Here is a 27,344-nt window from a genome sequence, read left to right as displayed (position 1 = left end):
GAAGCAATGTGAATACCTCTGTATTGCTAAAATGCTGGATGTTTATTCATTCCCACCCGCACCCCACCCCAATTTGTTTCACCATCCATCATCTAAGAAAAGTGGGGCCAACATCATCTTCCCCACTTTGGAAAATAATGCTGTTTCAGCAACAGACTATAAATAATTTTTAGACGTAAATATATCGACAGGCCAAAACCTTCTCATTGTTGTGACAGTGTAAATTGAGATGAATGCTACTGTTGTAAGATATACACCAGAACAAAGAATCAAATTTGCTGTGGCAACTTCACTCCAGTGGACCAAGCAGGTCAATTTTCCATGCTTTGTACTCCTACTTGAGGACACATTTTTACATGACAATAAACTAAATGATCACTGCATAGGGCAGCTGACTTGTGGTTTTATTTGCAGATGTTAAGGCAGAGTGAAGCTCTTTCACAGAGTATGTAATCTAATTATGGCCATCCATGTTTTAGGACTTGGCTTCCTGCAGTAGCATTTGAAGATGCCATCCACAACTGATATAACAGGGGTGGCCAATCTGAAGCTCTTCAGTTGTTGCCGAACTACAACTTCCATCAATCAATTTATTGAAGCTGGGAATGATGGGAGTTGTAATTCAATGACAGCTGGAGAGCCTCATGCTGGCTGGCACAAAAATATAAGATTGCCGCAGACAATATAGGTTTATATGTAATTTTTAGTTGGGAGGGAAAGGAAAAAAACAAACCAATTTTCAGCAGAATTGTCTTTTTACATCATAAGAAGAGTCCTGGTGCCAGACCAAAAGGTCCATCTAATCCAGCATCCTGTTTCCACAGTAGGCAACTGGATGCCTCTGGGAAGTCCACAAGCAGGAGATGAAGACCACTGCCCTTTCCACTGTTGCTTGCCAGTAAGTATTATTTACTGGCATACTGAACTTTATTTATTTATTTATATCTATGTAGACTGCTTTGGGAAATTTTGTTGAAAAGTGGTACCTCGATATTCGTGGGGGTTCCGTTCCCAGATGCAACTGTGGATATGGAAACCGTGAATATCGAGTCATTGGGGTTAGGTTCCCAGTTGGGAAAATAATAGAAAATTACAAAAATCAGCCAAATTTGGGAGGTAATGTGGAGGGAAGCTCCCCACCATGCTTTGCTGCTCCCCCAGAGTCACATTGTGCCCTGGAATGCCCCCAAATCGGCCAAAAATCAGCCAAGAATCACATTTCCCCCCCTTTTTTTTAAAAAATGGAGCCATTTTGAGGCTCCAAAACACAAATGGCTGCCAGAAATGACCTCAGCAGTCATTTCTGGCCACCTTGACTGACGGATATGCAAGGTTGATGTGCTTTTTTCTTCTCTTTTTCCATGTATGCCAAGGTCAGGTGACCTTTACCTGACCGTGGATACGCAAATCCTCTGATAATGAATCCACGGTTATCAAGGCCTTCCTTTATATAAATATTTATCATATTCATATTCATACTGCCTCTGAACATGGAGGTAATATGATTAATAGGCACTAATTAATAACCACTGCATAAATACTCTGTTCTGTGAACTATTGCAGCCTTGCTTTGTGTTAAATCTAGCAACCTCAGTTAAGCAGCTTCTGTATCTGGCAATCAGCAAAGATTAAGGACAATGGTTGACATCCAGAGACCAATGAAGCACCAGTGCTTCTGAATAGTTCAGCTAACTCAATTCCACTGCTCATGCAGTGGGGAGGGAGTGGAATTTTCAGTCCCACCAGAAGCACTATGTGTCACCCAAAAATATGTCCTGGAGGGTTGTGCAACCCTCTAGGACATATTTTCAGGGTCATTGCTTTCAGGCAAGGACATTGCTTTCAGGCAAGGGAAGTAATAGAAATATGCCCCTCTGCACAAACACCAGTGCAGCATTTGGAACTCTTTAGAAGCACTGGTGCTACACAGGTACTTCTCCCGTAGCACCAGTGCTTTTAGAGCTTCTAACTCTGGGCTGTATTTTGGCCTTAATGTAGAATAGACTTACATGACTTTACACTAGAAAGGTTTGTCCAACGATTACAGACATAATCTGCTCATTTTGTTGCTATTTATCCAATTTGCCTAGCTTCAGCTCCTACACTTGCCAAGTGAATCAATAATGGTAAAACAGCTAAGTATTAAATCATATTCTCATTCTTTTACTGTTGTTGGTTTCCATCTCTGAAACATTTCTTGCCTGGCATATTTACAAGTACTGTAACTTGATCATAGACAAATCCATTCAAATGCACTGTAATCAGCTCAATTTCTCTCTTACACAACTGCATATAACCTTGGTTGTTCCCTTGTATCTCCCTTGACATTTTTGATGGTTTTGTTGAATATTTGAAAGCAATTTTATTTAATGCTTAGAATTTGAATATTTTAGTACATGAACATCTGTTAATTAGTCAACCTGTCTGGCAGCCAAGATAAATTAACTGAACACTAGAAATAGCCTGAATATAAAGTACAGTATTATCAAATTTACTGCTGACTGTAACATTCAGAGTTTGAGTTCCATTAGCACCTGAATTCTAAGAAGGGGAGTTAATACAGAGAGCTTTCAAAACTGATTTGGTGCATGTATATGCATTTGGAACTTCACAAATTCCTGTTATGTATAAGAACCATTCCTCTTTTTAAAGTCAGTAATCAATTTTATAAAGACTATGGTGGGGTTGTGGGGGATATTGCCAATGGCAACATTGTACAAGGAGAAAGCGTTAAGCCCCTGTCCCCTGTACTACATTTCCAATCCCACTGATCCCCCATGGTTGTTAAAGAAAATTTAAAGAGGTGGGGGATCTGGTCATGGATCTCCAGCAACTCATCCAGTTTGCTTCTTGGCGGCCTCTAACATTCACTCCTGTGAAAATGCAAAATTTTCAGCTATTACAAATGTCTGATTTTAATAAAAATATTGAATGAAGAGTGGGAAATGCATTTCGTTCATCTCTTCACATGTATTTCTGTATTTGAAGATTTATAATCTCAATTCAAAAGAATTATCAAAGTGGAGAGCAATTTTTTAAAAAATACATTAAACCATTCAAAGGGAAATGCAAAGTAATTCAGTGAGGATTATTTTAAAGCAGGGAAAATAGTACAGACCTAACTTGCAACCTGAATATATGCATGTTTATTTAGAACTGAGTTCAGTGGGGTTAGTCCCAGGTAAGCGTGCATAGGATTGAATAGACTGCTGCTGAGTAATTGAACACGGTAATTAAAGAGCAGAGCCCGTGGTAATCCAGGATAATTTTATGAGGTTAGAAGTTTGGAGATTGGTGGGCCCTTGAATTAGGTGGGCAGGATTTGCCACAAAAGTTCTGTAGTGATAGACGCTTACATTCCAGTTATTTTTAAACAACCATCTCCCTTCTCCTGGTGATTGACATTTCCACAGGTGGTTTCCCTTATTTATTTCATCGAAATGTGTGCGATATACTCTTCACTCTCTGTGAAATGATGGCATAAATAGGAGTGATGCCCTTACTTTCTCCATAGGTTACATTAGTTATCTTGACAGCAAAGGCATTACTCATTATGATAAGAGGCAATGAGTGCCTTTCCATCCATCAGGAAATCCCACTGTATCTCTTTGTTTGGTTTTGGATTTTGTACTCAACTGATTCTTTACACCTGGCATCTTTCCTTGTGCAGCTCCCTCTCTCCCTTCTGTACCTTGCAACCTAAGATGGCTGTTGGGATTCTAAATTAATAAGAAAACAGAGAAGCAACTCATCTACCCAGAGGCTCAATAATGGCCATAAATGACAAGCCTGGCTTTGATGTATTATTTAGAAATGTAATATTGCTGCCATGCTGTTATCCTCTTGAGAAACGGGAATGTCTGACACCATATGGTAATAGGCTGGCAGAGGGGGTCTCTTTTCACACTCTTGCTACCAGAAAGATTTGTTTATGTATCCAAATGTGAAAAAAGATCACCAGCATGCTATGTGTTCACTAGCTCTGCTCCTGCTAATTGTAGTCTGATCTATGGGAGGCAGATCATTATTGCTTTGAATATCTGTCAAGACCTTTTGTCTTCTGTTTGTTGATCTCTCTCCCCCCCCACCCCCCACCCCGCAACTGCGCCAATGCTTTGTTGTAGTTCCGGATTTTCTCACTTTCCTGTGAGCATACAAGAAATGTGCTCTGCTAGCTCACAGGTTTCAGTATTCAAGTACAACAAAAAGCAATAAAATAGAAGGGATGCCAACATACACATATTCACCAGCAGACCCCAGAGGAGCAGTGGAGCTGAACTAAGAGGGTCTGAATACAAGTCCCACCCTCTTCTGCTGCAACATTTATCTACCTATCCATCTATTTATTTACTACAGCACCATCAGGGTCTCACAAAGTTACTTAGACAAAAGCCAGACAGGTTCCTGACCCCAAGGTGATTACAATCCAAAACAGACAATGGGCAAAACAACAGGGGGGTGGGGGAAGACATTCATGAGCAAATCCAACTGCATGTAAAATTATACTTACTCCCAATTTATGCTTATATACTGCTTTTGAATGATTTTCCCCCTCAAAGCAGTTTATATAGTAAAAGGGGTGCAGTGTTCCCACTAAGAGGGATTCCCAGATGTTGTTGACTACAGCTCCCATAATTCCCTAAGCAAAAGCCACTGCAGCTGGGCATTCTGGGAGTTGTAGTCAACAACATCTGGGAACCCCTCTTAGAGGGAAACAACAACAACAACAACAACAAAAGCAACAACAACAAACAGCAAGTGCCGCCTTTGTAAAGAAGCAGATGAAACAGTGGACCACCTAATCAGCTGTTGTAAAAAGATCACACAGACTGACTACAAACAAAGGCATGACAAGGTAGCAGGGATGGTACACTGGAATATTTGCAAGAAATACAAGCTACCTGTAGCCAAAGATTGGCGGGACCATAAAATCGAAAAAGTTGTAGGAAATGAAGATGCAAAAATATTATGGGACTTCCAACTACAAACAGACAAACATCTGCCACACAATACACCAGATATAACTGTAGTCGAGAAGAAAGAAAAACAAGTCAAAATAATTGACATAGCAATACCAAGGGATAGCAGAATAGAAGAAAAAGAAATAGAAAAAAAACACCAAATACAAAGATCTACAAATTGAAATTGATAGGCTGTGGCAGAAAAAGACCAAAATAATCCCAATGGTAATTGGCGCCCTGGGTGCAGTTCCAAAACAACTTGAAGTGCACATCAACACTATAGGGGCCACAGAAATCACTAACAGCTAATTACAAAAAGCAACTTTACTCGGAACAGCCTATATTCTGCAACGATATCTAAAATAACAGCAACAACATTGATAATAAACTTCAACCATCCCAGGTCCTTGGGGAGGACTCGATGTCTGGATAAAACAAATGAGTCAATAACACCTTTCTGACTGTGTAAATTAATAATAATAATAATAATAATAATAATCATAATAATAATAGGTTATTTTAAAAGAATGTACCAAATTTGGAAAGAGAAGCATCCAGATACAGAAATAACAGAACAAAGGCTAGCAGACCAGAGAAGATTCATAATAAGAAATAAAGTATTCACAGGAGTTGAGCTGGAAGAACTGCAAAGAGCAACACAGGCTCAAGATATGGAAGAAGAATTACCACCAACTGAAGCAGTTGCTCAGGCGCAGTTGGAGGAGGTGTTAGAAATAGAGGATACGACTGTTGCTGAACTGTTTCAAAATCAAAACCAGGCAACCGCCCCTTTGCCTTCACCTCCAAAACCCGAATGCTGTTTAAAAGAAAAGCAACAAGAACTAAAGCAAAAAATAACTGAGCACATGAACCAAACAACCACCAGGGTTCAACTTCCAGCTCTAAAAACAGGTGCCAAAAAACAACTTGCTCAGGTATTAAAAGATGTCAATGCTGCACTTGCAGAAATAACAACCAAGAATTTGCAAGAAACAAACCAACTAATGTACAGTGCAGCAACAATAACAACACAAGAGCTCGGATATAAGATCAATGGACCTGTAAAAAAAGAAAGCAGTACATCACCTAAATGGAAGATTCGATTAGAAAATAAAATCTCCAGGCTTAGATCAGATGCTAGTAAATTGAAAGATATGAAAGACAAGAAGCTGAAGAATGAAAACACCAAACAGTATCTGATCCAAAAATACCACCTAGATTCAAGGAGAATTAGAGAAGTCCTGGAAATAATAAAGCAGCAGATAACAGCAGTGTCAAAGAAGATTAGCAGATATGAAGCCAGAATTACACAACACAGGCAGAATCTCCAATTCCAGTCGAATCAGAGATGTTTCTACCAAAGCATAGAAGGAGAAACTGCAAGAAACCTAGAAACACCAAATAAAGAAGAAACAGTGCAATCCTCGGGGAAATTATGGGACAATCCAATAGATTATAATAAAAAAGCAGGCTGGATGAAAGAGGTCAAAAAATGTAATGCAAGATCTAATAATAACACCAGAATTAATAAGTGAAAGAGCAAAGAAAATTAAAAATTGGACTGCTCCAGGCGACGATAAACTGCATGGCTTTTGGCTTAAACACCTAACAAGCCTTCATAAACAACTATCAAAACAGTTCAATCACATTTTGCAAGGAGGTGATATTGAACAATGGCTAACAACTGGGAAAACACATCTCATCATGAAAGACCCAGCAAAAGGTGCAGTTCCAAGTAATTATAGACCGATAACCTGTCTGCCAACCATGTTCAAATTATTAACTGGAATAATAGCAGATGAAGTGATGCAACACTTATTAACTAACAAACAGCTTCCAGTTGAACAGAAAGGAAAGCCCGAACACCAGAGGCACAAAAGACCAGCTGCTGATTGACAAAATGATTTTAGAAAATTGCAAGAGAAGAAAAACCAATCCAAGTGTTGCATGGATTGACTACAAGAAAGCCTTTGATTCATTGCCTCACACATGGATTCTAAATTGTTTAGAAACAACTGGCGTGTTTCTAAACAATTGTTTAGAAACACGCCCCTGGTGGCGCAGTGGTAAAATTGCCGCCCTGTAACCAGAAGGTTACAAGTTCGATCCTGACCAGGGGCTCAAGGTTGACTCAGCCTTCCATCCTTCCGAGGTCGGTAAAATGAGTACCCAGAATGTTGGGGGCAATATGCTAAATCATTGTAAACCGCTTAGAGAGCTCCGGCTATAAAGCGGTATATAAATGTAAGTGCTATTGCTATATTGCTATTGGTGTCAGCAAAAACGTTCAGATATTTATAAAAAAAACCAATGAGCATGTGGAGTACACAGTTAACAATCAATGGCGAGACACTTGGACAGGTTAGCATTAGAAGAGGCATTTTCCAAGGGGACTCACTATCCCCTCTCTTGTTTGTAATCGCCATGACCCCACTTTCACAAATACTAAACAAAACAGGCCTCGGATACCAAACATGTAAAACATCAAGTAAAATCAACCATCTGCTGTACATGGACGATCTGAAGTTGTATGGAAAGTACCAGTCAGAAATCGAATCACTGATAAACACTTTCCATATATTCAGTAGTGATATAGCAATGGAGTTTGGACTAGACAAGTGTGCTGCATTAATAATGAAGAGAGGGAAAATAAAAAAAACAGAAGGAATAGAATTGCCCAATGGAAGCAAGATCAAGAACCTGGAAGAGAAAGAACCTTACAAATACTTGGGCATTCACCAGGCTGATAACATCGCACACACTGAAGTTAAAAGAAAAATTGGAAGTGAATACATCAAGAGAGTAAGAAAAATCCTCAAGTCCAAACTCAATGGCGGGAACACCATACAAGCCATAAACATCTGGGCTATACCTGTTATCAGATACACTGCAGGAATAATAGATTGGATCCAGGCAGAGCTAGAGACGCTAGATCGTATGTCCAGGAAAATCATGACCATCAATCATGCTCTGCACCCACTCAGTGATTTAGATAGGCTATACCTCCCTCGCAGCTCAGGTGGAAGAGGAATGCTGCAAGTCCATCAAACAGTAGAGGAGGAGAAAAGAGACCTTATAAAGGACAGTGAAGAAGATGCACTTCAAATGGTCAATAATGTGAAACTATTCAACACCAATGAAACAAAGCAGGCCTACAAGAAAGAACAAGTCAGGAACCGAGCAGAAAAATGGAAAAATAAGCCCTGCATGGTCAATATTTGCACAATATAAGTGGAAAATCAGACATCACCAAGACCTGGCAATGGCTTAAGAATGGTTACTTGAAGAAAGAAACAGAAGGTTTAATACTGGCTGCACAAGAACAGGCACTAAGAACAAATGCAATAAGAGCAAAAGTCAAAAAATCAATAACAAACAGCAAGTGCCGCCTTTGTAAAGAAGCAGATGAAACAGTGGACCACCTAATCAGCTGTTGTAAAAAGATCACACAGACTGACTACAAACAAAGGCATGACAAAGTAGCAGGGATGATACACTCGAACATCTGCAAAAAATACAAGCTACCTGTAGCCAAACATTGGTGGGACCATAAAATTGAAAAAGTGGTAGAAAATGAAGATGTAAAAATATTATGGGACTTCCGAATACAAACAGACAAACATCTGCCACACAATACACCAGATATAACTGTAGTGGAGAAGAAAGAAAAACAAGTCAAAATAATCGACATAGCAATACCAGGGGATAGCAGAATAGAAGAAAAACAAATAGAAAAAATCACCAAATAAAAAGATCTACAAATTGAAATTGAAAGTCTGTGGCAGAAAAAGACCAAAATAATCCCGGTGGTAATTGGCGCCCTGGGTGCAGTTCCAAAAGACCTTGAAGAGCACCCCAACACCATAGGGGCCACAGAAATCACCATCAGCCAATTACAAAAGGCAGCTTTACTGGGAACAGCCTATATTCTGTGACGATATCTATAACAATTGACAATAAAATTCTGGCATCCCAGGTCCTTGGGAAGGACTCGATGTCTGGATAAAACAAACCAGTCACTAACACCTGTCTGACTGTGTAAACAAGAAATAATAATATAGTTCTCTGTCTCCCAAAGGGCTCACAGTCTAAAAAGCAACACAAGGTAGACTCCAGCAACCACCTCTAGAGGAAGGCCATGAGGGGTTTAAATATGGTCAGTTGCTCTCCTTGTGCTAATGATATAAAAAGAGAATTATCACTTTGAAGGGCACCTTCCTGTCTAGTTAGCAGAGGTTGTACTTGTTGGAAATTCTATGTCGTGAGAGAATCCCTTTCTCATTATAGCAGAGTGCACAGAGGCACAACACAGTGGATTTAGTTAGGCATGCATGTATGCTGAGAGCAAAGTAACTTGGAGCCAGTTCATAGTTTCAAATCAATATATAAGGCATTTATTAAGGAACTCCATTCTAGATAGAAAAGTGTGGAGTTAGGATCTCTATCTATCTAGCTGGATGCAGATGGATTCTGCATCTTCTCTGCACATATGGTGCAGGGAGAGAGGCTTGCCATGTTGCAAGGTAGAAGGACAGGTAGGGAAGAGAGGAGAGCAAGGACGTTAGTCCCTGAGATTAGCAATCTACATGTCCAAAGGGATAGTGTCAGAGCAGTAGAGAAGGGATGACCAATGTCTTGACCCTCTAGCCCTCTGACTGACTAGTCTGTCTTCCACTGTCTGAGACAAGACAGCGCAAAGTCCTTTAACTTCCAACACCCCCTCTCGATGTCTCGTGACTCAGCTCACAAGATTCATTTTCTCTCTAAGCTTTTCAAAGCAGGGTCTTGGTAGTGGCTTAGTATGTCTGCAAGCATTTCATTTGTCAGGCAATACATCAGCTTGATTAGTCCATCTTTGTGCAGACCTCTCACTACATGGTACTTCACATCAATATGTTTGGTACCCCTCTTTACATCTTCTTGTTTGGAGTGTTGAATGCAGCTTTGGTTGTCTTCATACACTGGTATGGACTGTGGTACATCTGTACCTAGGTACTTCAGTAGTTGACACAGCCATTGTATCTCATGACAGCCCTGTGCAGCTGATACATATTCCACTTCAGTGGTTGATGATGCTACTATGTCTTGCTTTGTGCTTGACCAGCTTATGGCTCCATCTCCATAGAAAATTATGTGACCGCTGGTGGATTTCCTTTCTGTTAGGTCTCTGCCCCAGTCTGCATCTACGTATGCTTCTAGTTTTGGTTTACTGTTAGCTGGCAGTTTGAGCTTAAAGTGTGCAGTACCCTTTAGGTACCTAACAAGTCTTTTAATTGCATTCCAGTCCTTGACTGTTGGTGATGCAGTCTTTCTACAAAGTAAGCCAACTGCTGTACTAATATCTGGCCTAGTGAGTGTACTTATGTATAAAAGCTTACCCAATGCTTCACGATATCTATGGTTGTCAGATAGTTGCTCAGTTTGATCTTCTTCCTTTGTGTAGTTCACTTCCATTGGAGTTGGTGTAGGATTCGCATTTTCCAGTCTGAGCAGGTTTATCAAGTCTTTAATTTTCTGTTCTTGGTTGATGAGGAAATTTCCATCTTTCTCTCTTTGTACTTGAATGCCCAAGTAGTGTGCAATGTTGCCAAGTTCTTGACTTCCACATCTCTGTTCAGATGATGCATTATTTCCTTGCTGTCATCTGGATTTTCATAGGCAAGAATCAAATCATCAACATACGCCAAAATGTAGGTCCACTTGCCATCTATGCACCTCGTGTATAGACAGGGATCCACGTTGCTTCTTTTGAAGTTTGCTTGGAGCAGCATATCATTTAGTTTTATGTTCCATGCTCTGGCAGCCTGTTTTAAACCATAAATGCTCTTTTGCAGTTTGCATACATAGTCCTCTTTGCCTTTCTCTAAGAAACCTGGTGGTTGTTGCATGTAAATGTCCTCTTCTTGTTCACCATGCAAGAATGCAGTTTTCACGTCTAGGTGTTCAACATGCATTCCTTTGCTAGCAGCAATACTTAACAGAGTCCTTACTGTGGTATGTTTAACCACTGGTGCAAAGGTTTCATCATAATCCTCTCCATATTTCTGTGAATATCCTTTTGCTACTAATCTGGCTTTGTAGCGCTGAATCTCACCATCAGCATCATGTTTGAGTTTGAAAACCTATTTGCAGCCTATAACTTTCCTTCCTTGAGGGAACTTAGTAAGAGTCCAGGTTTTGTTTTTCTGTAGAGCCTCAAGCTCTTCAATTGCAGCTTGTTTCCACTTCTGGGCTTCTGGTTGTGGTAGCTGGGATATTTCCTCCCATGATGAAGGTTCTGGTTGTTCCGCCATTCTTGTGAGGTAGGACAGTCTCGGAGCTGGAACACCTCTGTTTGAGCGCGTTGATCGCCTCACCTCACCCTCTATGGTCCCTTCCATTACCTCAGGTGCATCTGGTGGTTCGCTGGGGGACTCTGTGTCGACTGTGGTTGGATCTGGATCTGCTGTCTCCTCCTCCTCAATTCATCTGAGATCAGGAAGCATAATCCAGTCATCAGGGTGCTTGGTCTGGTTGCTTGCTTTGGTGTAGGACCCCTCTGAAGGTGTAGCTCTTTCATTCTCATCAAAAAACACAACTCTGCTTATGGTTATCTTGTTGCTGTCAGGATCCAGAATTCTGTAGCCTTTGGATTGTGCTGAGTAGCCTACAAAAATCCCTTTTTTGGCCCTAGCCCCTAACTTAGTCCTTTTTTCCTTTGGGATGTATGAGTAAGCTGTGCTTCCAAAGACACACAGGTGCGTCATGGACGTCTTATGACCATGCCAAAGTTCATATGGTGTTGTTCCTATAGGCTTTGTGTGCATTCTGTTTTGTATGTATGTAGCAGTCATGATGCCTTCTCCCCAGAATTTCTGTGGGAGTTGTGCGTCAGCAAGCATGCATCTTACCATGTCCAGTAGACTTCTGTTCTTTCTTTCTGAGATTCCATTTTGGGACGGGCAGTAAGCTACTGTGGTTTGATGCACAATTCCATCTTCTTTCAGGAACTGCTGTGTGGCGTTGGACATATATTCTCCTCCATTGTCTGTGCACAAGATCTTTGGCTTCCAGCCAAATTTGTTGCTTGCCATCACTACATATTCTTGTAGTTTCTCCAGCATCTGTGATTTCTCCTTTAGTAGAAATACACACGTGTATCGTGAGAAATCATCTGTTATTGTTAGAAAATATTTTTGATTACCTATGGTTGCTGGTAGTGGTCCAGATATATCGCTGTGGAGCAGCTCTGGGGGTCTTCCAATCTTCCTTTCACTCTGCTTAGGAAATGGCTTGTTAACTGCTTTGGACTCAAGACAACAAACACAGTTAGTTACAATGTCACATGGTACAAAATCAATGCCATTAGCTAATCCCCATTCCTTCATGTTCTGGATTGACTCATAGCTCCTGTGTCCTAGGCGTCTATGCCACAGTTGCAAGCAGTTTTCATGCAGGCATGACTTAGCAAGGTGCACTTCATTAGGCTTGTATGCCTCAGGTTTAGACTGGGCTGATCTTTCTCTGTCTGTAGATTGCTCCTCCACACTGTAAAGACCTTTGGATTTAGAGCCTACAAGGCAAACATCTCCATTCTGGGTAACAACACATTGTCCATTTTTAATATACAGTTCACAGCCTTGTTTCTCTAGCTTGGATATTGAAATCAAGGAGCTTGAGAAGTCAGGGATATACAAAACATCTTTAAGAAAAAACGGTTTAACAGATCCATCCAGTAACTTGCAATACAACATTCCTCCACCTTTCTTCTTGGCTTTAATTGTAGTATTATTGCCCAAATAAACAGTCTCTTCAGGAATATCAAACAGTTCAGTATAGAAACCCAGATTATTTGAAATATGAACAGAAGAGCCAGAATCAAAAATGAACTTTTCATCGCTCTGCATCAAGTTAACATTAAAATTCCTGTTTGAATATCTTTCTGTAAACTTAAAATCCTGATTCACATTCTTTTTAGTAAAATCGGTCCTTCTTGTCTTATTCTTGGGACAGTTCGCCACCTTGTGGCCAAACTGGTTACAAAGATAACATCTAAAGGCATTAGTCCCAGTTGGCCTCATTTCAGGAGCAGTCTCCCTGCTGGTGGTCATGTGACCTCTCTATCTGGACTGAGTTTCCTTGACGGCAATGAAGCCAGTTCTCTTTGTATGTAAATGTGGGGGCCCCATGCGATTTCCTCTTGCAGCATTCCCTCCCCACCTTGGGTTTCCTCTGGAATGACCAATTGTTGCTTTAAGAGCAAAGTTACTTGCCAATTCACTTTCATAGCGTGAATTCAAAACTTTTCTTCTATTTGCTTCAGAAGATAATGTTTGTACTGCTTTCTCAAAGCTTAGATTGGTGTGGGTTTCAAATTGGCCAATTATACTGCTATAGCTGGGGGGCATGCTTAGGAACAGAGCTTTCAGCTTCTGACTCTCTGAAAATTGTTCCCCTGCCTCTTTAAATTGAAAAAAGAAATCTTCCAAAAATCCCACAAATGTAGCAAAACAGTTCCCATCTTTATACTGGAGATCTTGCATTTTCTTTCTCAAGTTAAAGTTGTATGCCCACCCCTTCTTCATATGCAAGGAATCTAGCTTGTTTAGCATTTCCTTTGAGGTTCCAAGATCACATATGGTGTAAAGGTAATTTTTACTCACAGAACCTGCGATCAAAGCTCCAGCTTTCGCATCCTTGATTAGCCAGTTTTGTCCTGCAGTTTTCTCAGCAGATGTGGTTCCTTCTGCAGGGGGGTCCTCCTCAGTAATTTTTTGGAGTCCTTCTGCTTTCAGTGCAAGCCTCAATCTGGTTTTCCATTCCAAATAATTGTCTGCATTCAGGATAGTCAACCTGAGTTTTCCCTCTAGGTAAATAGCCATCCTCACTGGCTCCAAAAGGCAGTTGCTGTAGATTAGCAATTCAAAGTGTCCACGCTAGATCTCACTGGATCTCCTGGAACAAACCTAACTCTCTAGTTGCAGTACATGCAGCTCAAAATACTGGGCCCCCCATAACCTGTTGGAAATTCTCTGTGGTGAGAGAATCCCTTTCTCATTATAGCAGAGTACACAGAGGCACAACACAGCGGATTTAGTTAGGCATGTGTGTATGCTGAGAGTAAAGTAACTTGGAGCCAATTCATAGTTTCAAATCAATATATAAGGCATTTATTAAGGAACTCCATTCTAGATAGAAAAGTGAGGAGTTAGGATCTCTAATCTATCTATCTAGCTGGATGCAGATGGATTCTGCATCTTCTCTGCACATATGGTGCAGGGAGAGAGGCTTGCCATGTTGCAAGGTAGAAGGACAGGTAGGGAAGAGAGGAGAGGAAGGAAGTTAGTCCCTGAGATTAGCAATCTACATATCCAAAGGGATAGTGTCAGAGCAGTAGAGAAGGGATGACCAATGTCTTGACCCTCTAGCCTTCTGACTCACTAGTCTGTCCTCCACTGTCTGAGATGAGACAGCGCAAAGTCCTTTAACTTCCAACAGTACACATGTAGTGAAGTTTCATATATAGTCAGGAACGAAGATGAAGAGAATAAATTTTGAGTAGAGGTTTGAAGGAAAGAAAGGTAGCACTGGTAGCACTGTTGAAGGAGGGTACCTCATTCTTCCAATGTCCAGCCACATATGATTCCCTCACATGTCTCATATAGGTCTTTAAGCTGCCAGCTATACGCCACAAGGCAAATAGGAGTCCTATACAGATCAGCAAGTGGGGCTTCTAGGATCACCTGTGCCCACCCCAGTGAAGTGAAGAGAATCCAATAATTCTTCTGAGAGTGTAGCTCTGAGGGATAGAATGGGGCCAAGAGGAAGACTATGTGGCTGTTACCCAGTAGGGTGGAGAAAGTGAGACTGGACATGAGACAAACACAAACCTAAGGCAGTGATTTGGTGATATAAATGCAAGCTGGCTTTTAATTGGCTAATGGATACAGTTGCTTCTTGTGATGCTATGGAACTGGGAACTCCATAGACAATGCTGACTAAAAATATTTATATACTGCTTTCAGTAAAGAGGTTCTCAGAGCATTTGCATAGGAAAGTGTTCCCCTGTCCCCAATAACACTCTGCACACATGTACACCCACCCACACCCACACTCAGCAACAGCCACTAGAAAGATAATATGCTAGTTTAAATTGGACAGTTGCTCTTCCCCTGCTAAATATAAGACAACCACCATTTTAAAAGGTGCCTTTTGGCCTAATTATCAGTTGAACAGATGGCAGCTGACACAACATGCAATCCTATTGGCAATGGTGGGGCTTGGGCGCTGCTGCTGCAGGCCCAAAAGAAGTGGTGCTGCTGTAGAGAACCAGTGTTCTCTACATCATTACTGTATTTATCTCTTTGTTGCAAATGGGAACACCTGCTGTAATTCTGGTAGAGCAATCACTCATTCTCTACAGCAGGGATTCTCAACATTGGGTCTCCAGATGTTATTGGACTTCAACTCCCATAATCTCCAGCCAAAGGCCACTGGGGCTGGGGATTATGGGAGTTGAAGTCCACTAACATCTGTGGACCCTATGTTGAGAATCCCTGCTCTACAGCAGCACCACTACTTCTGGATCCTCAGCAGTGTGCATCATATGTTAGCCCCTGTCTTTTTGCCCTGCCCAGCAAGACTACTGTGGATAGTTCCAGCTGGGACACCAATACAGCTCCTCAGAATATGTCTAGTGCAGAAAGACAAGGGGCATTCAGGGACGCCATGAGGCTCTCCCTTTATGTTGCCAAACTGTAGTTCTACATTGTTTTTACAGAGGCTCTCTTCAGACATTAAGTAAAAGATGCTGTACACAAGTACTGTTGGAGCTGGGACTCTAGCAGCATCAGCCCTCAGCAGCAATGTCTCCTAATAACCACTAGGGGCTTTAGGAGCATAGATAGCGAGTGCAGGACTCCTCCCCTCTTTGTTCTCCCAGAGTCTCCCTGGAGTCTCTCCCAGAGATAGTTGTTGGTGCATGTCTCTCTCCCGTCAACCATAAGCTCAGCTAGAATAGGCTGCAGGCTTTCCTTGTTTTATTCAAACTTAAACAACTGTCTCCAGACCTCCTGCTTGGCGGAATTCTCACTATACTGGTTTTACTCTGTCAATAGGGGTTGAATTGCCATCCTCCCCTACAAGTACAGCATCTAAAACAGGGCAGAAGTCCTGTCCCCACCCCACCACTCACCCCCTCGCTGAGATATGCTGACATTCATCTGAAGAGATGAATGCTGTATCTATGAATATGGTATTTCTGCCATAGGGAGGCTGGCGCACCCCATGAGACTGTATCCGGAGCTTCATGTTCTATTTACTACAGGGATCAAATGTCCATGTTTATCTTCATGTACGTAGCAGCACTCATTGCCGAATTCATCCTGCAATACGTTTCCTTGCATGTCATTTTTAAGGGTACTTTATCAGTGGCTGGGAAACTTCTTACATGATTGTTCTGATTGACATGGTAAGGTAAGGTGTGCTGTTGAGTTGATGGCAACTCCTGGTGACCATGTGGTTTTCTTTGGTAGAATACAGGAGGGGTTTACCATTGCCTCCTCCCACACAATATGAGATAATACCTTTCAGCATCTTCCTATATCGCTGCTGCCTGATATAGTACCAATGGGGATTCGAACCGGCAACTTCTGCTTGTTAGTCAAGCATTTCCCTGCTGCGCCACTTTTCAGTTATATTCATGATTTTTTCAGTAGGCAAAAAATGCAAGAGCCATTTCCTATCAAACTGAACTCTGCATGGCCCTCTGCATTTCCCAGTGTCAGGGGGCAAGGGTGCCTAAGAGAAACAGAGCCCTGTCATGTCCCAGTAACATCTGGGAAGGTTCGCGTGGAGCACTGGGAAGTGTAGCCCTTACCAGCATTTTCCCCATAGAGCTCTGTGGGTAAAGCACTGGAAAGGACTACACTTCCCAGTGCTCTGGGCACAGCTTCCAAGATGGTGCTGATCTCAAGAGAACTCCATTTTCCTTTATGGAGCCCCACTGGCACTGGGCAAGCATAGCACTATGAGGTGTGAACGATCACCTCCACATAGCAGTATAGGGGTTATGCAGAATATTAAGCTTAAGCTGTAATTTCACATTGGCCTAATAAGCAATTAGGGAGCTGCACTTAATGTTGATGGGAGCCACCACTAACTCTCAGGCCTTGCAATGAAAAACACTGTGGTGAGTGTTCTTATGTAAGAGTTCTTATGTTCTTAAGAAAGCTGGCATACCATATCTTTGGAGTACGTGGAAAACATGCCATGAGGATGTCAGTTCCTTTGCTGTAATGAACTACTTGTGTGAAGGCTGGGAATTTGGGAATCTACATATTACTGGCCCATGTGGCAGCCAGCTGAACTGCACCAGCTTCGTCAGAGCATGGGTCTCACAGCCAATTTGTTCATTGGCTCCTTCCAGGAGGATTTTATCTGGGCTCTGGCACTCTGTCTTCCCTGCCCTGTTCTAGTTCTGAAAGTGATGGTTTGAACTGAGACAGTAAGGCAGCAAGTATTCCAAGTGAAGACATCAAAACCATGTATTAAGGTTTCATTGCTATGAGTCACAAGTTGGGTATCCAAACAGAAACAGGCTGGGCCAAGCAGGGATTCCCAATCTTGGGCGCCCAAGCACTGCTGGACTACAATGCTCTTGTAGGCATTTAACTTATTTTCTGCCAGTTTTAACATTCTCCTCCTTCTCCTCCTCCTCCTCTGAATACTTATATACCACTTTTCAACAAAAGTTCCCAAAGCAGTTTACTCAGAGAAATAAAAATAAATAAACCCATGACTTTCATACTGAATCCTGGTTTGCTTCCTGGTTTTAGTCTCTGGTCTGCTTTTTGATAATACATTGTCCTGGACTTCACACACCTCCATGTGTGAAGTTTAGGACAATCCCCCCATTCCCCCCGCCCCAAAAGACCCAACCTAGGCCCAGGACAATGCTTTTAAGGGGAAAAAATGTCCCACAAGAAAGAGCTATCTCAGAAACATACAGGTAAAAGGAAATCAGTCAAAGTTCACGGTTCTTGAGGAATACATGTAGGCCAGATTTGAGATTTGAGGCTTCTCAATTCCCAGTAAGCACCTCTAAACATGCAGAAGCTAGCCCTAAGCAGCTATTCTGGAATCAGTTCTGAGCAGCAGAAATATTAGGTGTGACTAGCTGGAGCCAAGCAAGCAGCTGCTGGATTATTCCTTTGATTTGTCAAGAAGAGGAGCTACTGGACATTATAAAATATCTTGAATATGGGGATGTCTAACCTAAAGCAAAGTTATGCTATCTGAGGATTATCTTGATGCAACAAGAATACATCTTTACCAATAAAATAAAATAAAATAAAATAAAATAAAATAAAATAAAATAAAATAAAATAAAATAAAAGGCCTGGAGTGTGCTTAAGCAAAACCGGAGAGAAATAACAAGCTTACGAGGGTGTGGGATGGGTGAGATGTGAGACACATATAAGCTGCATCCTGGAAATGGAGGCATAAGGGTAATGTTTTTCTGTTCAAAATGGTTTTTAATGCTTTTAGCAACTTTAAAAGATGTAATTTGCTTTACCATGAAATGTCTCTTTTCAAGCATATGCAAAACTAAATTAGATTACTACACAGTGTGAATACAGTATTTTTCAGCAGTCGCATTTACATATAATTGTGAGTCTGAATCTGCTTAGTCCTTTTCATAGGGAAAAGTAATGTATTAAGAAGGCCCAGTATTTTCTTTAAAGACCAACAAGCTATGATGATTTGGCCCACTATGAATTTTTTTCCTTAGGTGCACTGGCTGACATCCTGACTAGCAAAGCACATGTATAAGGAGGCCTTGTGGGGATGCATTGGGGGGCTACACACAACTTCCCCGGTCCTCCTTGGTATGTGCATGTTGTTGTGCAAAGGGACTAAGACCCCTGGTTACCCTGCTAACTAGACAAAGAGGCACCTTCAAAGTAATGATGATTCTACTTAGCAGGGGAGAGCAACTGGCTCTGTCCAACCCTAGCCTAGCATGCTTCCAGTGGCTGTTGCTAGTATCTACTTTCTATGCCTTTTTGGACTGTGAGTCCTTTGGGGACAGGGAACCATCTTCTTTTTATTTTTATAATTTTTTCCCTGTGTAAGCTGCTTTGAGAACTTGTTGTTGTTGTTGTTGTTGTTGTTGAAAAGCGGTATATAGATAATAGCAATAGTAAGACTTGTGAGGTTTTAAAACTCTAGTTTGAGATACAAAAAGAAAGGCAATTAAATCTGACTTTGACCATGAAATTAAAACTTCTATTTTTCATCAAACGGAATTGGTACAATCATTTACTTTACCTTTCTCTTTCTCCTTCTTTCATCAATGTAACTGTTAGCAGGACCAAGTTCAGATAGAAACAAACAAATAATAATAAAGTGAACCACAACAGATTTGTATAACCTAGATATGGCCATTTTACATAATTTTTTCCCCTTTTGGGGGGGTCACAATTACTATTTTTAATTACTGAAGAATTAGAGCTTCCATATAATGAAGAAAAACAATCTCCTATTGTTCCTAAATGTGCCCCCCCCCCAATTTAAAATAAAGGCTCAGTGTTTGTGAAGCAATATGTTTATTCACTTGTCCATGACCCATCCTGTATTCAGTGAAGTGAAAATGTGCCTGAAAGAACTAGGGATGTACGAACTAGTTTGGGGGTTTGGAGGTTTGGGGGTTCGGTTTGGGGGTGTGATGGTTTGGGTCAAACCGAAACCCCCCAGTTCCATCTGGACTGGGACTGAACCCTACTGCCAGTTCGTGAATTTCTTTTTGTTAAAAAAAATATTTTAAATTTTTTTTAACCTCTAGCCCCTTCAAGGGAGCTTCCTAAAGGCCGTGAGGGGAGTTTCCGTGAAGGTTCCTCCCCCACCCCCAGCCTCAGTAATCACCACCATGCCCATTTTACTGTACTTTCTGGCTTGTTCGGGCCTCCATAAGTAGGCGCAGTGGCCATTTTGCCTGCCACCATACATGCGCAAATGGCCTCGGCCTTGCAGAGGCTATTTGCACATGTGCGGCAGCAGGCAAAATGGCCACAGCGCCTACTTATGGAGGCCCAAACGAGCCAATTTTTTTTAGTAAAATGGGCCACGGCGGTGATTACCGAGGCCGGCGGGGGGAGAGGGAACCTTTGTTGACCCCCCTGCGGCCTTTAGGAAGCCCCCTGAAGAAGCTAGAGATATATACTTTTTTTAAAAAAACACACACACCAATATTTGTGAACCTCCCCTGGACCGAACCAAACAGGGGGTAGGTTTAAAGGGGGGCCGGACCAAACTGGTCCAGGCAGGTTCGAGTGGAATTTGCACTCGGACCGAACCAGGCCAGCCGGTTCCATGCACACCCCTAGAAAGAACCCTGCATCCAACCTTTAGAAATGCCTATAAAATATGAACAGTTTTATGCTGAAGGCAATTTTTTGCCAGCTCTGAGAGTGGTTAAGGTTAGTTCTGAATGTAGTAACTACAGCTGTAAAGAAGAAGAGAACCTACCTTAACTTCCCATGTGCACCTAAATTAATTTCTTTTGTCCCTCTTTTTGACAGGCAGGGATTTTGAATACCTTCCCTGTCAAGTAAATTAATTCATTTTGGTAATAGAAAGACAACAAGTTAAATGTCAAAGGATCTGAGGGGGTTGGCACATTTACATGTGAATCGATCCTTTCCATGTTATGATTTTAGTCATGGGACTAATCCAGTGGCCCAGATGCCCTATTTACTTTTGACGCACTTAAGTCATCTGTGGATGATGTTAGTGTCAATATTCCTTGGTAATTACTTGTTATGAAAATATCCTCATCTGCTGACAGCTGGTATTTACCCTCGCAGGGAATTCTATTGCCTCTTCCTTGACATGGTAAACATCAGCAGTTATCACATGGATCTACGTTCATAATAAATCTTCAACATGTGAAACTATCAACATAAAATAATCTTGGGCTGACCTTATCATGTCAAAAGTGAATATGACAGTTATGGAAATAAGTCATGGAAAGTCAATCATGGAAAATTGCCTGTAGGGCAAGGATTGGCATTGAAATTAATGGGGCAATCATTTCCAGGATAGAACCTGCTTTTTTTATTTACTGTTGCAATAAAAATTAGCTAGTCCCACAGTGGAAAAACCAATTAGTCTCAGTTTAAGACATTAGCAAACCTTTTAAAAAAAATCCCATTCTGTCAATATACAGTATTTTTAAAACAAAAACAAGAAATCACATTAAAAACTAACATTTATAACATTGCTATGGCTCTTCCTTCTTGGCAAAAACTCTGATTCATTACAAGGTCATGTTTTATTTTAATTCCTGCAGTCTGCTCTCTGTTTTTCCATTGTCTCACCTGGGTCCCCTCACCTGTATCCAAAACTCTTTTTCCAAAATCATCCATCTGTTTCCACACCCTGAGCATGTAAGTCCTTAAATGGTTACATTTCTGTCCACTCCCCTGACCAGCACAAATGCCTTGTTCTTACTTTCAGCATCCTCCATAATGTCACTCCTCTTATTTTTCTTCTCTTGTATAGCAATAGCAATAGCAATAGCAATAGCACTTACATTTATATTCCGCTCTATAGCTGGAAGCTCTCTAAGCGGTTTACAATGATTTAGCATATTGCCCCCAACATTCTGGGTACTCATTTTACCGACCTCGGAAGGATGGAAGGCTGAGTCAACTTTGAGCCCCTGGTCAGGATCGGACTTGTAACCTTCTGGTTACAGGGTGGCAGTTTTACCACTGCGCCACCAGGGGCTCCTACTTGTATCCTCATGCATTGCTGCCTGTGATCTTTGATGGTCCAGCTCTAATCACCTCCAGTGGTGTAGGGAGGTCATCATGGGCAGTCCCCCTGTGGCAGCAGTGTGCTCCTTACTTTGGTGAGAGCATGTGTGTCAGTGGTGGGGGCAGGTGGTCACCTCCTCACCCCAGAGACGGTGTGCTCCTACCCCTTGTGGTGCTACTGACGATGGGCAGGAAGCGGTGGTGGGTTGGAGCAGTGCATAGCACCACGGGGAGAAAACTTGTCAGCAGGCAAGCAGTGGCTCTAGAGGCAAGCAAGGTAGCCCCGGTTAGAGGCAGGGTTGTGCCGATCTTTGGAACCCATGCACCCTATTACAGCTCTGTCCCTCAGCTTGTAAAAAAGATTCCTAAAAGAAAAATAATCCTCTATAAACCTTGCATGTGTACACCATTCAAAGTGTTGAAAAGCAAGGCAGGGTGTCAACAAGGAATTGTCTGATACAGGATGGTGACCCAAACAGATTCAGGTTGGGGGCTGATTGATCAGTGTGCTGCTCAGCCATACTCCACATTCACCTCACATTATGGCATTCAGGTCTGAGGTCATTTGTGGGGAGACTCCTTAGCTTAAGCAACCATCCCTTGCTGTATGACTCAGGGATGGGGACTTTGTCCAGCATTCTTACCACCACAACTATCCTTGTCTCAGTGACCGCTTTGGAGAAGGAGGGAGATTTAGCTGGGCCATCAACTTATGATATCTAATCTGCCCTTTCCCTTCCCAACCCTATGCATAGCAAAGCCATCCACATGGACCCGAGACATGGGAAAAGTTCCACATGCATTCAGATTCCAGGTCAACATGACTCAGTCTGACTTAGTTTTACTGAACATGGTGTGCGTATGTGTGTGTGTGTTGGACTCTTTGTTTCATCCAATTTCATTTGGATCTCACCATCTGCTATTGGAAAAAATATCCTATCATGGTGAGATAAATGCAAGTCTGCAGACAGCCTCAGGTAAATCAGAGCAACCTTGTTAAGACCAGAGCATATCTTCTGAATGATGAGTGTAGCAGCATTTGTAAATGAGATTTCTGCATACTTGGCACCCAGCCATGAGGTAGAGATGCATTGTTGTGCTAATAATGTGGTTTCTGCTTGACAGTTTGGTAGTTTTTGAAATGGTGTCTAATGGCTCTATAGCTCCAGGGACTGCCTTTTAGCTGTGAAAGGATCACAATAGCATTCCAAATATATTATGAAAAGGTGTACCACTAAAATGTCACTTCTTCTAATTTCCTGTTGTCTTCCTGTGTTTATCTCTTTTATTTGTTGAATGGGATGCCTGATCAGTACTCCGGATCCAGTAAATATTTGTTAGCAAGGCATAAATACAAATCTGAGATCAATCAGGCTTTGGTTCTCCATACATATAGTATTTTGTCTTAATTGTTATTTTTCCACTTCTGTTTAACATTCTCTGTGGCTGCCCTGGGGCTCTGGAATGCACTCCACTTTAAAATCAGAGTTTCGCCATCCCTGGCTGTTTTTAAAAAGACCCTTAAGTTGCATCTCAGGCCTTTAATCTATTTTAATTGGTTTTATATCAAAATTCCTTTAATCATTTTATCCTGTTTTTATATTTGTTGTATTTTAGGGATGCACATGTCAGGTGGTATAGAAATATGATATATACATAAATAACAATAGTGCATATAGTGCACCTTGAATCTTAGATTACAGCTGTACAGTGGGAGCTGGTCCTACTTAATGGATCTGATGCCAGAGAGCATAAATGGAATGAAATAGCAGGGTCAGGGATAACTCCAAGGGATAGTGGGACCTCTTCCCCAAATATTTTTCATTTGCCCTTTGGCTCCTCCATCCATCAGACTGGAACTTTACAGCAAATTGTCAGACAATACAGGAGGGCCACACTGGGAGTGTGCAGGAAGGGTTGTATTTGAACCTGGTTTGGGTAGAACTGGGCTGGTTCAGCTGGCTCAGACTAGGGCTGTGCAAACTGGTTTGAATTCAAACCGGTTCAGTTCGATGGTCCGAAGTGTAGATTCTCTGGTAGCAAATGAGGGTGGATTCATGGTTTGTCAATGAAAATCTCACATCCTACCAGAGAATCTACACTTAGAACACCTCAAAAACAACAAAACCCAGTACCCCATGGGTTAGTAGCCCATGAGGGTGGTTGGCACCCTCTATGCACTACACCACCACTTGTTCTGGGCCACCCCAGAGCCCACCAAGTGCAGTTATGGGGCTGCTGAAACCTCCATTCTTCCCTATGGAGAAAAACCTTAGACGTGTAAACTTCAAAAATCAATTAAAAATCAGCCCTTTCCCAATTCCTTTGAAATAATTCTGTTAGCTTCCTTGCCCACCTTGGGAACTACCACTCACCACACTCCGCTCTAGGCCACCCCTTTCCTTCTGACATGAAGCTATACATTTGCTGCAATCCTAATTATTCCCTATGGGGAATTCAAAAATAATTCACCAATAATTGGAGGAGTGTTCCGATTGTCTTGGGGTTTGGTGGGTGGTAGGCACCCCTGGGTGCCTACCACACACCCCGCTTTTGTGCTCCTAGGTGCTCCACAATAGGGGATAATAGTCTGGTTTGAGTCCCATTATACCCTATGAGAAAAATTAAAAATATTTCAAACATTCTTAAAATATCATGGGAGTGTCTGATTGCTTCAGGGTTTGGGTGGTAGTTGGCACCCATGAGTGCTTCACAATAGGGAATAATGGGCTGGTTCGAGTCCCAATATACCCTGTGACAGGGGTGGGGAACCTTGGCACTCCAGCTGTTTTTGAACTACAACTCCCACCATCCCCAGCCACAATAATTGTGGCTGGGGATGATGGGAGTTGTAGTTCAACAGCTGGAGTGCCGAGGTTCCCCACCCCTGCCCTATGAGAGAAAAAAATTTTCCCCAAAAAGTTCGTAAAAAACTGTATGAGTGTCTGATTGCTTTGGGGGTTGGATGGTAGGCACCCATGGGTGCAAACTACCACCCCACCCACTTTGGGAGGTTTGAACCAGTTCAAAATAGTTCAAATTCGAACCGTCCAAGGGGGGTTCAAGCAAAACCAAAATCGAATCTCCCCCTCCCCGTTTGAACCTGGTTTGAATTCGAACCAAACTGGGCAAACTAGTTTTGTGCACATCCCTAGCTCATACTTGAACTGTACTGGACCACAAAAAGAGGTGTTTGTTCGAGTTTGAGCTGAACTGGCCCTGGTTCTAAAAGAACTGGTTCAGAATCAGTTCAGCAGTTTGAGGGTTATGCTTGTAAAGATAATCCTCATTGGATTCACTTTACAAGCATGCTCCTCAAGCTGAATCGAACCCATTCCAAACCGGTTTGGCCTGGCTTGACGCTTGGGCCCAAACCGGGGCAGTTCAACTTTATTTGCTTCATGGGCTGGCGGGTTGGTTCGAATTTGACTCAAATTCAAACTGAACTGCTGGTATTGTTGCGCCCTTGATCTCTGACAGCGAGGAGGAAGGGGAAGCTGTCAACTTTCCAGGCGATGCAGGAGTGTCTGAGGGGCAGAGCCTGGCTGTCAGTGTTCATGAAACAGCTGTGGCTAATGATTCAGAGCAGGCACAACAACCTGAGGCAGCAGAAATCGTGGACCAATCCGAAGAGGAGCTATGCAACCAACCCCCGCTGACTCCACAACAGCGGCGTCTTACGAGATGCAGGGCTCAATTGGAGACTATTAGGAGAAGCAAACGCCTCTTGCAGAGGGCTGATAAGCCTTGAATTCCTGCCAGCTGGGAGCTCTCGGCTTGCACTATAAATCACGTCACGAGCCTTCTACTCACTGCTGAAAAGCAACATTCATCAACCTCCGTGTCGACAGCGTGCAGCCAAGTCCGGTCAAGATGAACTTCCCGAGCCATATCCAGTTTCAGCAGCTCCGTTTTGTCTCGTGATCTTCCCTGGCAGTTGGCCAGACCCTGACAGGTATCAGTTCTGTGCACACACCTAGGCCACACAACTTTGGCTTTCCTGCAAAGGTGAGACTACAACTCCAATCATCCCGGACTATTGACCCATTGTGACTGGAGATTAAGGTAGTTGTAGTCCAAAAACAGTGGGAGGGCCAAAGTTGTGCAGCTATGTAATACAGTCATTGTATATTATGGTCCTATAAAGTAAAGTTGTGCCATTGAGTTGGTGTCGACTCCTGGCGACCACAGAGCCATGTGGTTTTCTTTGGTAGAATATAGGAGGAGTTTACCATTGCCATCTCCCACACAGTATGAGATGATGCCTTTCAGCATCTTCCTATGTCACTGCTGCCCAATATAGGTGTTTCCCATAGTCTGGGAAACATACCAGCAGGGATTCGAACCAGCAGCCTCTTGCTCCCCAGGCAAGTTACTTCTCTGCTGTGCCATTAGGTGGCTCTCACAGTCCTATAGTTTTAATTAATTATTTTAAAAGGCCTGCATTGTAAAAGGAAGTCTCATTCACCTCTACTCCAGAGAGCAGAGGTGGCAGCCAGGTAGGTATGCAGGAGACTCCTCCAGACTCTCAGGAGCCAGGTCAACCCTTTAACTTCCTATCTGGCAGGAACTGAGTTGGGTGAGACTCTCTCACTCTCTCCCCCCGCCCTCCCATGTGTGCAGTCACCTCTCCTGAAGATTCTGGCTGATCTAATACTGCCCTCTCTCCTCACCTCAGTTTCCTGCCACTTGGTCTTGAACATGAAGTGAAAACTAGGATGGAAAGTAGAATGGAAGGTTTGACCTCATCAACAAAGATAGCATTTTCTAAGAGAAATCTGGTCTATTTTCTGAGTATGTTTTAAACTGTCAAGGAAGCTTCATTAATAAGGTAAACAAATTAATGTTTAATGTATAGCAAAAACCTAACTTCTTTAATAATGTTCTTTGCCACCTCCCTTTGCTCTCTCAGACTAGTTGTTTAGAGTCACTCCCGGCAATGGCAAGAGCCATGTTGCCCATTAAAAAACAAACTGAAAATTTCCTGACCAGCTATTTGGTGGGAAGACCACCAACCCATTTATTTATCAGTAGGATTTTTGCTTCTTAAAAGGGGCTGTTTATATGCAGACCCAGATGCCAGACTGAGCACCTATTTGCACATGTAATTCATCATCCAGGTGGGATTGCAATTTGCTTGGCTCTTCGTGTGTTTTGTGTGTTAGCTTGAAATGGATGCCAGGGGTGCAGATTTTCCCCTCACCCCATTTGAGGAACCTCGCATTACTGAACTCCCCTGGCCAAACCTAATAAAGTATATTTCCAATCCCCAAAATATACTTTTCTATCCCCCCCCCCAAAAGTGAGGAGTTGCTCCTCAAGCTTTCTCTCTGTGTTAGGGATGTGCGAACCGGTTCGGATCCGAACCGGTTCGGGTCCGAACCGGTTCCGGTTCGGAGGTTCGGATCGAACCGAACCACCCCTGGTTCGGTTCGAATCCGAACCGAACTGGGGGTGGTTCGTTTCGAACCGGTTCGGACCGGTTCGGATCGGTTTGGAAATCTGAAAATTGGTCAGATGGTAGCTGGCACCCAGGGGTACCTGTCACCCAAACCCCAAAGCAATCGGACACTCGTACGATTTT

At 42.4% G+C, this 27,344-nt stretch overlaps 1 long non-coding RNA gene across 1 annotated transcript in view; it reads left to right on the top strand.

Annotated features, from left to right (window-relative positions):
* Positions 1 to 27,344, top strand: part of LOC128324362 (uncharacterized) — a 168,064-nt gene that overhangs the window by 77,028 nt on the left and 63,692 nt on the right. Inside the window, exon 3 of the long non-coding RNA XR_008306809.1 lies at positions 825 to 898. This is a non-coding gene — a long non-coding RNA (uncharacterized LOC128324362). The remainder of the gene's footprint in view (positions 1 to 824; positions 899 to 27,344) is intronic.

Source organism: Hemicordylus capensis, chromosome 4 (genome assembly GCF_027244095.1).
Source record: "Hemicordylus capensis ecotype Gifberg chromosome 4, rHemCap1.1.pri, whole genome shotgun sequence".
Lineage (NCBI taxonomy): Eukaryota > Metazoa > Chordata > Lepidosauria > Squamata > Cordylidae > Hemicordylus > Hemicordylus capensis.
The sequence above is the reverse complement of the archived record's forward strand: the minus strand, read 5'-3'. Positions and strand labels throughout refer to the sequence as shown.